The 12551-nt window shown below is 35.5% G+C and overlaps 1 pseudogene; it reads right to left on the bottom strand.

The window, feature by feature from the left end:
* Positions 1–1295: 1295 nt before the first annotated feature.
* Positions 1296–3520, bottom strand: LOC124895020 (annotated as a pseudogene).
* Positions 3521–12551: the final 9031 nt, after the last annotated feature.

Raw genomic sequence — 12551 nt, 5'->3', positions numbered from 1 at the left:
ATAGTCAGAAGAGATCAAGAATCCCATGACTAGAGATGAGATTTTATCTTTGGTTTTTGGTGAGAGATCAGGATATGTTCGAACAAATGTATATGGGAAGAAGCCTTCAGAAAAGAGTCAGACGCAGCAGACAAAAATAGAGGTCATCGAGTCTTCGGCAGTAGAAAGTATGCATCAAGATATACAAATTGACATGGAAAGAAAGTTGTTAGAAGAATATGAACAAATGTCTACTAACGTGAAAAGATATATGGATCAGGATTTCCAAAAGAAATTGGAAGAGAAACATGAACACATGAAAGGAGAAGTAGAAAAAATATTTCAAGAAAAAAGGGTTGCTCTCATGGCTGGAATGCAACAGGTATTTTCTTGACTTGAATTTATTTTTTAGATTGTAACAACTTCAATTGTTTGTCTCCTCTCTTTTCAATCATGGTTGCTTAGATGATTTCTTTACACTAAATTTACTAAATTTTTTAAGTTGTGAGATGAATTTATCTCTTTGGTACTTAAACTACACAACGATTGTGGTTCTCCAGCCAAGTAGTGAGTTTGAAAAACCTGAATAGTAGATATGTACTATATTGAGTTTTGTTTTCAGTAAAAGAATTAACTAAGAAAAAGTGCAGGATCAAACTTACTATATTAGGCCATCCTTCAATTTTGGCTACCTAAGCACTCTCTTCCCTATTATTCAATTTTGTTTCCTTCATGTGATTTTTTCCTTTTGATAGAAAATTTGTAATATTTTTTGCCAAATCACGCTAGCCAAGATTGTTTTTGATCTCAGGAAAGAAAATCATCACCCTACTATTCCCTTTGACTGTACCTATTTTAATGAACTTCCAATTTCTACAAATTCTACCTTGGCACTCTGATGGCAATTTCATACATTTGCAAAACCCAAAAGTTGTAGTTTATCAACTTTGATCCTAATGATATAGTCCTTCTCTCTAGGAACTCAAACCAATTATCATTTTCCTCTAAACCCTAAAAGTTTTAAGGAAAATAGTATTGTTAAAATAGACAACATAGACAACATTAAACCAGCAAGTGATAGACCAATTCAAGCACATGTTGTAGTAATTTGGGATTTATATCCAATCGCCTTAGTGTTGAACAAAGTAGAAATAGAAAGTTGATGATACCATTATACTTTGCTCCTTTACAGAGGCTCTTGGAACTGTTTACTGTCTAGGAATTAACAAAAGAATTCAGTTTCAATTTGCTTCATCACTGATAGCTATAGTCTTAAGAGTTATAGGTATCCAATTACTAATTTACATAAAGATTTATTAAGCTCCTTTATTACCTGTAAGATTTATGAGAAAAACCTCTTGTTCAACATATTCATTGGCTTAAATGGGAGGATACTTTCTTGTGTGAGGACTCTTTTAAAAATGCCCTAAAGGTTTTTGAACTGCATCTGATGCTATGTGTGCAAACAGTTTTGAGGATATTCTCCACAGACTATAGTTTTGCTCTAGAGCTCATTTAATTGCATCAGTAGTCCTACTAGTTACAACAACTTCATGCATGCCAGCCATGCATTCTCCAGCTATCAATCATTTTATCTACTTTCTTGCATGAATAAGGAAGCATACTACAAAAACCTCCACTTCCATTTTTAGCCCATTTCTAAGACAAATACTTAGTCTAGGAGATTGTCTTCTCCTATAAATTGTAAGAAAGTTCAGGTCATATTGGTATCCTACAAATACCATGTCCTTTTTTCCTTAACACCTCAGGTCACTTCCCGTTGGAGTAAGAAGATATGGTCCCTGCTGCATTAGGGAAGTAAATGTATCCTTTGAGATACCAAAACCAATGGCAACCATTTTAGCAACAACCTCTATAGCAGATACCATCTTATATCCCCATGTGTCCATAGAACATTTCTATTCAAGAAAACCTTCGGGTATTACTAGCTCTGAATTCAGTTCCTTAAAATGGGTAACCTTTTGATGGGGACCAACTCTCTACATTTATCTCCATTTAGGACTTCAACTCATTCAGGTTTAAACACCATCTGATAATGTAGATGAGGGTGCTCTTGAAGGTGCTAAATTTCCTGAGGCTATTAGAAGTACTTTTCTATCATAATAGTAAATCTATCATTTTCTTCGGTTGTTCACCTCGGATCCTTCACTAGTAAAGCTCCCCTATATACTAGGGTTTGACTGACCTCCAAGCGCACAACCTTAATTTCTAAATCCAACCCTTTCTCTTCTAGATAGGGTACTAGATCGATTACCAAAACTTGATATGTGAGCTAATACTAACACAGTTGAGGCTTTTAACTAAGAATAATTGCAAAATCTTAAGGAACTTTTATCATTTTTTTATTTCTTTATGTTTGATTTTGTAGTAGAAGCTAAGATTATAGAGAACCAACAAGAATGGAAGCAAATAAGCTAAAATCTAAAGTAAATAAATGCAAAGTATGGCTGGCGATAGTTGTGATAAGTCGTCGGCCTTGTGATAAGCTATCAGCTTTATCGTCAGTAGTAGATAGAGAATTAGCCTAAGTTGAAAGTTGTTACGACATTTTATGATAGGACATCAAGGAGCTGATAAGTCGTTAAGATTGCCATTAGCCTAAGGCAAAACATGAGAGCTGAGAAAAATCCTTGATGACATTTGTGATAGTTCGTTAAGGAGCAGATAGGGTGTCACCATTTGTCATCAGCGTTAGGCAGTAAGTACCAAAAGCATAAAGGAAAATGATGACATTTATGATAATTCATCAGCTTCCTGATAGGATATCATAAATGGTGTCACCTAATCTGAGGAATTTCTGAATTTTATTATTTTGTTTCCATAATTAGGATGAACTATTTAAAGCCTTGTTTAGGATTTTCTTAAGAGTTCAAAACCTTGAGTTTTGAGACACGATACTTTGATATTTTTCTCCCTCTTCTTTTGGCTTGAAAAAGAAATTAACTTTAAAAAGCTTATAATAAATATTATGGGATTTATACTTTGATCTAATCTGAGAAACACTCATTCCTATTCATCTTGTTGTAAGTTTATCTTACAAATTATGAATTCAACTTGTTGTATCGATTATTACATTATGAGTGGCTAAATTTCTTTAACTTGAATTATGGGATTTAGGGTTAAATCTTGATAAGGTGATGAGTGTTCAAGATTCAAAAGGTGCTATGACTCCTCGATAATTTTGAGGTTTTAATTATTGTCTATTGGTTGCAAATGATAGATAACACATGCTTTGATTTGATTGTGAAAGAAATTAAATATAGTGGGAAGTGAATTATTAACAGGGACTTGGTAGTACTAAAAACTTCCATTTAATAATTGATGTTATAACAAGGTTGATTAACCTGAGGTAAAGTCTGGTCAATGAATATAAATTCCCTAAGACCGAGAGGATTAGGTAATTAAATGCTTAAGTAGGTCGAGAGACATTTAGTCATAACTTCGATAAAGATAATCTATTGTCCTATTTACTGTGAGAATCTTGAATCACTATTAGCATTTGTAAAGTACCATAACCCATAGTAAACATAATTCTAGTTTTCCATAAAATCTTGATTACAAACACTAAAACTAAAGTGGCCAACAATTATTATCTAATCTCAATAACCCCCATTTTATCTTTTTGTATTATTTGTTTAAATTTAACTTGCAGCTACAGTTTCAAACTAGTTTAATCACCAATCATATTGTTCTCTGTGGATTCGACCCAGATTCTAAAGTTAGGTAAAAATATTAACGACAACCGCCTTACACTTAATTGACGTGTAAGTTGAGAGTTTTAAAAATTGGCGCCATTGTCGGGGAGTAATTGGGCGTATTGAGTTGGTTTGGAATTTTAGTTTCTTGCTTGAATTCAAACTTATAAATAGTTGTTTAGTTTATTTTTATTTATTTATCTATTTTATTTTCTTTTATTTTATTTTTCTCACACTTTTCATAAGAAGTCAGCCTGGATAGATGTTTTTTTGAGTGATGATGATTCTTGTGATGATTCTTGTTATTATTATGGGGGTTCATATTTTGAGGCTTGCTATCCAGATTTACCTGAAAGTGCATGGATGTGACCTTATCAATATAATGTGGATATTGTCCTACTTACTGTAACTTGGTGTTTGGTTTATGATCAATGCGATCATACTGAAGATATGTGTGCTATCACAATTCAAGCGAACAAATTGATGAAACAAATCTTAGAGAATCAAGAACAGTTGTGGGAAAAGCTAAAAGAGTTACCACTCCACTATGATTACAGTGGCTAAACAAAGACATAAGCCAACTCAAGAATCACAACCACTCGATTGTCATCTTGATCTTGAGACTGGCATTAAAAAGGTGTATAAAAGTAAGTGTGTAGTAGATAGTGTAAATTTTGAAGTAGAATTAGTCGGGCCTCACTCGAAGAATTTTTCCACATTATGTTTAGATGATATCTTATATGTAGAATCATCTAAAATAGAGGAAGAGTGTGAAGATGAGGAACAAGAATCCTACATTCTTTATTTTACACGTGATAAGTAACATAAAAACACACCTCACTTTAAGGTCGACTGGTTTACCATGCTCAATCCATTACTCGGCTTCTTGATTTTTGTACCAACCCCTATGATCAAGGCAAGAAGATGGACTCTAAGTTAGGGGTGAAATTGAAATCACCTAAGTTGAGGGATAAATTGTGAAGCACTTTTAAGGTATCTTGATGAATTTCGAGTAGTCAAGATAGCATAGTCGTACCACGACACTAAATTAGGCTCTTCTAGGGAGGAAACCCAAGGTATTTTGTTGTTTGTATTTGTATTATGTAATTGACATCAGATCTTTGCACCCATGGTGCCATAGATAATTTTTGACTCAATTGTTTTGGTTTGACACATTGGGGAAAATGTATGATTATAAGTTCAGGGTAGGACTACTTATGGGTGTTGAAGTCCTCTTGGTGTTTTTGTTGTGTGCCTCTTTTCCCTGGAGTCTTGTTTCTAGTAGAGACGAAATATTTAGGGTTATTGTGATTTGTTGTAAAATATTGTAGTTGTCTATGAGAAATATAAGTACCTTAGGTATTTAACATATTTTTGTGATTTTTGAGTACCTCTCTGATGGACTAAGTATTTAACTGTGTGAATTCAATCTGGTTGTGACCACTGTGCATCTTTTCATCGCATTAGTTTTAGTGATGCAGTAATCATTGCTAAACAGCTGCATGAATGAATGAGTAGTAGCTTGTGATATACTTGTGTGCTAAGTGTGTGTGAGATCTTACTCAGTTTCTGTTGTATGTTGAAATCTAAAACTTGTCCGGTTAGTCTTACCTTTGTTGAAGGATAGCGGTTAGCAAAGGATCATAGGCTTTTTTTTATATTAGCTCACTTATAGCCTAAATAACCTTCCCTATATGAAGAATATTCCTTGTTCCCTGCTTTGAGCCTGATTAGCCTATTTTTTTATGACACCTATCACTTTTCCAGTTTATATCATAATAAACCTATTTTGGCCCTGGTCCACCATGGACACTGTGCACCTTGACTTAGGCAAATGACCTAAGTAGAGGGTTGCTATCATAGGAACGCGTGATGTAAATGAGTAGGAAGCAAGGTAGAGTAAAATAAAAGAATAAAAAGTAGAGTGTGGTAGAAAAGAACAAGAAAAGGAAAAGTTGTGAAATAAAAGTAATTGAGAAAAGACTGCACCCATCCTAAATAATTGTGATCAAGAAAAGAGACGAGCGAAAAAGGCTAATGAGTGAAACCCCAAAAAACTAGTGTAGTGTCAGGGAGGTTTAGTTACTTTTGTAACACCCCACATTTTACATGTACTAGTAATGTTCACAGAAAATGACATACGACTTGATTTAATTACTACCAAAATTTTTCAAGTGTTCAAGTGTTAGATTGGGGCACTATATGGAAGTCTATTTAGAGACTGTGGCCTTAAACGGAGAAAATCATTGACGTGCTTATGGAACTTATGAAGCTAGCAGGTGAGTCACCTGTGTGCTTAGCTTAAAAATTATGTATACATGAGGGAGAAGAATTCATTCATAAGTGAACTCACTTGAAGTCTAGACGTTAGTAAAAAGAAAGGGGAACGAAGACAAGGCTTAACGCCGAAACTTTCCAAGTCTTGTGACAAACGAAGCCCAAGTTAGGGAGGCTACTAAAGACAATGGTTTAACATTATAATGGGCCAAGATTTTCAGCCCAAGATTTTTATATAATAGGCCCAACTACATTCATTCACTACTAACAAAATTGAGCCCAAACAAAGTGCAAGAAAGAGTAAGGAAATGGGCCACTAAAGCCCATTGATTTAGAGATCCAAAAGGCCCAAGTGAAAGGGGAAAATTAGTCATTGACCAACTTGAGTTAAGCAGCTACAAATATTAGGAGAAAGTCGGTCTAAGGTCTCCTTAAAAAGGGACCAAAACCGAGCTCTAGGTTAACCAAAGAAAAGACCAAAAAATTCCAGAATTTCTCTCTAAGTTTCTCTTGGTATTTCTTCACCTTGGAAGGCAACCAAAGGCTACTTTTTGAGTTCTTGAATTAGACCTACACCTTGGAAGTTAAGGTATGTAAAAATAACTATATACTTGATATGAATTTTCCATGGAAAACAAGATAAGTTGGCTGGTTCACTGTGCAGGAATTTCTGGACAGCTTGTGTCCTGAAAGTTGTTGTTTGGTTTTCTTGGCTTTGGAACGATTCTTACCCTGATTTTTGACTTTAATATGATGTAAAGTTTAGGTTATTAACATGTTATAGTGTGTATATGGTTGCCAAGGTTGCTGGACTGTTTTGCTAGTTCTTTGGAAACAAGTATCCTTATATGATCTTATGTGCTTCCAAAATGGTATTGGACTGTTTTGTTGAGGGGGCTGTTGTTTCACGTTTCCCCCTATGTTTGGAGCTATTTTGTGACTATGTTAAGGTTTATTTGATGTATATATATGTTGGGAGCATCTAGTTCAAAGTTGGGACAAGTATGAATTGTTAACGACGAAATGTAGGGAGACGACGAGATGTTGTGTTTCTTAGTTGAGCGTTTTGTAAAATGGTTATGTGTTGTAGTTATGGACTGTTGCCAGCATGTTATAGAGCTAATATAGGCTGTATACATCATGTATATGATAATCTATGCTGGTTGAATACAGTTAGAATTGAGAAAGTCGGAATAACACCATTGAGTTGATGGTTATACGTTTGTTGCCAAAGTGTTGTGTCTTGTGAGATTGGGCTGTCCAGATGCATTGATTAGCTGCTAATACTAGCTTTAACACATGATCTTGTAGATAAATAGTTGGAAGAAAAGAAGTCATTTCGAGGTAAAAACAAGTTGATATGTCGAGGTATGTAAGGCTATTCGATCTCTTATTATTTGGCATGGAATCCAAAGTCTTCATTGGCACATAGAGATATTTACAAACTTCGACATAACCACTCCACTCTTTAACATGTACTTGTGTGTCCAGATTCGAGCATTGTCACTGCTGCACACATACATTGGATACCATGACATATGAGTCTTCTTTTTAGCTAAATAAAGGTCATACGTTGTTTATGTCCTACATGTTTCACTGATTGTATAACCCACTCTTTTCATTGTGATATGATGTTACATGGTCACATACTTGTCATTTGTCAAGCTTATAGTCTTAGAGCTCAAATGTTACGACCACCAAAGATTCATCTCAAAAGTAATAAGAAGATATATGTATACAGTTGCTTCTGTTGGGTGGTATCCCAGGGGTGAAAGAATCACCTAGCATGGGTCAATCCCAGTATTACAGGGGGTATCCCAGGGGTGAAAGGAAAGCCTAGCATGGGTCGATCCTGATATAGATTTACCACTGATCAGCTGGTCATTTGTATTACATGCTGTGCACAGATTATACAAGTAATAAGAGTAAAGTAGCATAATTGTTATAAGATACATGACTCCACAATATTCATAAAGGTGGTCCTTTTACCCTACAGCAGTACATGGTTTCATTTGAGTTTTTATCTCATATATAGTATATGTCGCCTTACATATTCAGTACATTATTTCGTACTGACGTCCCTCTTGGGGGACCTGCATTCCATGCTGCAGGTAAAGAAGCTAATAAACCTCCCCAGTAAGAGTACAGGATATCAACTACAGTCACTGAGCTCCAGGTTGCTTCGGGGCTTTGAGTCCTATCATATTTTTTTTGTATTGTATAGTATCTTATCATGAGGCGGGGCCTGTCCCGACCCTTATAAGATAATGTTTCTTGTTTAGAGGCTTTGTAGACTACGTAAAGTATAGTATAGCCATGTATCGTATCGTAGACATTGTGGCTCCAACGGCCTAGTCATATAATATCTTTTGGCTTGCTAGTCCTATTTATCTTTTGAGGGCATGTTTAGTATGAAAGGAACTTATAATGTTCATAGGTAATGTATTGCTACAGGTTGGTTCTCCCGAGCCTTACCGGCAACGAGTGCCAGTCCGCCTTAATAGGATTTGGGGCGTGACAACTTTAAATACCATTGAGTATCATACCAGTCCCTAGCCTACATTACAAGCCTATGAGAAGTCCTATAGTGATCCTAGCTGACCTATCGGAAGATCTGGGTAATAAAAATAAGGACAAGCCTATGGTACTTGGCATATGCTGATAAGAACTTATTTCTGACAGTAAGTGTTTTGATTGTCCCTATAGTTACATATATAATTCTTGATATGAGATAAGAGGGATTTCTTTGCTGTGAGGGCGCACTGGTTACATTGTTAGTTACTAACTTATTTGGGTAGTGTAATACTGGACTATGCATGATTGTTATAGCTGAATTGATTCCATATCTTGATTACTGTGTGTTGCATTGGTGTTCTTCATTGTACTTAAATTGTCTGACTTAGGAGATGGTGAAAGTGTTTTGAGATAATATGGATGATTGACTTATAAATGTGCTTTGTATTCTCATAGTTGTGCTGATTTGCTTGAGGACAAGCAATTGTTTTAAGTTGAGGGTGTTGATGTGTGAGCTAATGCTAACACATTTGAGGATTTTAACTAAGAACAATGTGAATTCTTAAGCAACTTTTGTCATTTTTTATTGCTTTATGTTTGATTTTTTAGTAGACGCTAAGATGCTAGAGAACCAATAAGAATGGAAGCAAATGAGCTAAAATCTAAAGTAAATAAAGGGAAAATGTGGCTGATGAAATTTTTGATAAGTTGTCAGCCTTGTGATAAGCTATCAGCTTCAACGTTAGCAGTAGACAGAGAATTGACCTAAGTTGAAAGTTGTGATGACATTTAGTGAGAGGACATCAAGAAGCTGATGATTCATCAAAATTATCGTCAGCCTACGGCCGAACATAAGATCTGAGGATTAGCCTTGACAATATTTGTGATAGGTCATCAAGGAGCTGATAAGGCATCACCAATTGTTGTTAGCGTTAGGCAGCAAGTACCAAAAGCATAAAAGAAGCTGACGATATTTGTGATAAGTCATTAGCCTCCTGAGAGGCTATCACAAATGATATCACCTAATCCGAGGAATTTTTTAATTTTATTATTTTGTTCCATAATTAGGGTGAAGTATTTAAAGCCTTGTTTAGGGTTTTCTTAAGAGTTCCGAACCTTGAGTTTTGAGACACGATACTTTGATATTTTTCATTCTCTTCTTTTGGCTTGAAAAAGAAATTAACTTTAAAGAGATTATAATCAATATTCTGGGATTTCTACATTGATCTAATAGGAGAAACACTCATTGCTATACATCTTCCTGTAAGTTCATCTTTCAAATTATGAGAAGCTTGTACAAAAGCTTGTATCATCAATTGACAGATTATGAAAAGCATAAGCTTGTACACAGATTATGAAAAGCATGGCTCCTAATAATCTTGTACACAGATTATCATCATAAGCCATAGCTTGTCAAATCTGACAAATTATCTGGTATTGTGTATAATCACCAATTGTACACAAGCCAGATTGTGTACAGATAATAATCTTGTGTACAATATTGGATTGTACCAGCTAATAAGATTGTAACAATTGTGTACACAAGATTATTAATCACTGGTATTGTACAATTGATTGTACAATTGTACACAATATTAATCTTGTGTACAATTGTGTATTATACACAATATTGCCAATGGTATCAGAGCCATGTTGTACACAAGATTATGTATTATACACAATACCAGATAATCTGTGTACAGATTGTACACAAGCTTATGTACACAATCTGTATAAGCTTCTTCAAAGCTGGTACCTAATAAGAGGTACCTAATAAGCTTGCGTACAAAGCCATGTTGACAGATTGTGTACCTAGCATGAGCTGCTAAGTACATAATCTGTCTAGAGCATGGAAAAGCTATTTTCCTATAAGAAATTTAAGCTTTTAATAATTTAAGATCATACTTATAATAAATTATTATAATATATCTTGTCTTATAATGGGATTTATTGCTAGTATGGGGTATTCACCTTTTCTAAATTGTTTGAAGGAACCGATTAATCTCCGGTGTTAGAGGTTGGTCAGCCTGAAAGCGTGGTCTTAGCTAAGGTAAGCGTTCGACCCAGTTGGTAGTCCCGTCACTAAGATAACACTTAGATAAGTCTGTTATAAAGCCATTAAGACTTGTTTAAATCCCATAATCCATAGATGTATTATTGTAATTTAGTATTAGTAAGTTCTTAGATGATTACTAGTTTATGCTTTCTTATATGAAAATTATTTGCTTTTCCAGTCAGCCTCTAGACAGTCTTCTCAAAATACGAATCCCAACATTCATACAAAAAATACTATCAATTTGTCCTCTAAAGCAACTCCGATTGCTACTATTGAAAATAATCTTCAAAACTGGAGTATTCCAGAAGAGTCGTTTAACACGATTTATCAAATCAAAAAATTTAGCTTTTTCAAAAAGCATAATATTAAGACCTATGAATCTACAGTTGTCATCAATAATTCTTTAGAAATTTTACAACTTTTAAACGACCTAGATATAAACCGATTTAAACGTCAGTTCCATTATCTGCATATTGGTCTTGTTCAAGTGGCCACTAAGCCACTCTTTAGACAGGGCTTAGACATCCCTGTTTATGCTATACTAAGAGATGCTCGTCTATTGAATTTCGACGATTCACTCTTAGGAGTCATACAAAGTAACCTAGCCGACGGCCCGGTATACTTTAATTGTTACCCCAATTTCTCAGTAGATATTAATGATCCTAACATCATGGATGTTTTAACTCTTAATGTTAAAACAAAAAATATGAATAGTAAGGATAATACTAGAGAAATTGCGATAATATACAGAGTATATTATCGACTGATGGGAACAACCTTAGCGCCCCAAGCTAGATTCACTAGCCCTAGGGGTGTCACCACTCTTATGGAGGCCAACAAAGATAGATCCAATGTCTTTGTCCCCAAACCCTTAGTCTGGGAAGAGGTCATCCATAGTAATGAATGGCACTTTGATGCTATCACTCAACCCATTCGTTCATATCCTGAAGAGTCCCAAATACAACGAGTTATTCAGCATCCTGATGGCTCGATTGATTTAAAATTCCTCGGCTTCGACACTCCTAGAAACTCTTCATTTCGACGGTCTGTCTCGCATAGAGGTTCCACCTCAAAAACCCGTGAAGAAAGTGACGAAAATGATAATAACAATGACAAGGGCAAAGTAAGAGGAGTCGATTTCTCTGGCCCTGTCCCGAAAGTTTATTATCAGCAATCCACTAGGGGCCATGAGTCCCTAGACCCTGAAAATCTTTACGAACCAGGTAGTCCTACAGCCTCAGATATGGAACCTCCCCCTTCCATATCCCGTCAGAAAGTAAGGACTGACCCAAGTCTACTCGTCATCAAATCTGATGAAGAGTATACACCAGATCTTAGAGCTCTAGAAGCCCGATGGTACCTTTCCAAAGACGCTCTAAAGAGGAAATGGTACACCAGTACCTATTCTAAGGAACAGCAAAAAGAGTTTGGTCGGCTATGGATAGCCGATATGAAAAGACTCTGATGTGATATCGAGTTCTTCCGATGGTTTGAATTCACCGGTAGAATAGAAAATCAAAATGAATCCCTCAATGTTATCATTAACAAATGGTATACCCAGAGTAATAAGATAGTTGAATCTGTTACTCCTCCGCTAGAAGGGATAAAAATCCCTCATTCCAATGAAGTCCTTAATGCTTCTCCCTTCAAGAAGAAGCATGATAGGCCTCTTTCAGCCCCTATCAATAGAGACCTCAATAGGATAGTTGAGCAAAACAACTATACTAATCAGGTCCTTCACACTATCTCCCAACAAATAGGAGATACCAAAAATTCTATACTTTCTTTTAGTCCCCCTGCTCCTGAGAAAGGAACTTCAAGTCCTAACCCTATAACCAACCCCATCTTCAAAATCCCTGAATTCCAAAAGGAGAAATTTCCTAATCTCAGTGATGATTTCAAGGTTTCAGGAAAAATCTTGGAACAAATCAATGACAAACTTTCTAAGTTTAAAATCTCTGAGAAGGCTGATTCCAGCAGCCAGAAAGCTGAGTCCAGCAACCAGAAAA

This window comes from Capsicum annuum, unplaced genomic scaffold (assembly GCF_002878395.1).
Source record: "Capsicum annuum cultivar UCD-10X-F1 unplaced genomic scaffold, UCD10Xv1.1 ctg79209, whole genome shotgun sequence".
Lineage (NCBI taxonomy): Eukaryota > Viridiplantae > Streptophyta > Magnoliopsida > Solanales > Solanaceae > Capsicum > Capsicum annuum.
The sequence above is the reverse complement of the archived record's forward strand: the minus strand, read 5'-3'. Positions and strand labels throughout refer to the sequence as shown.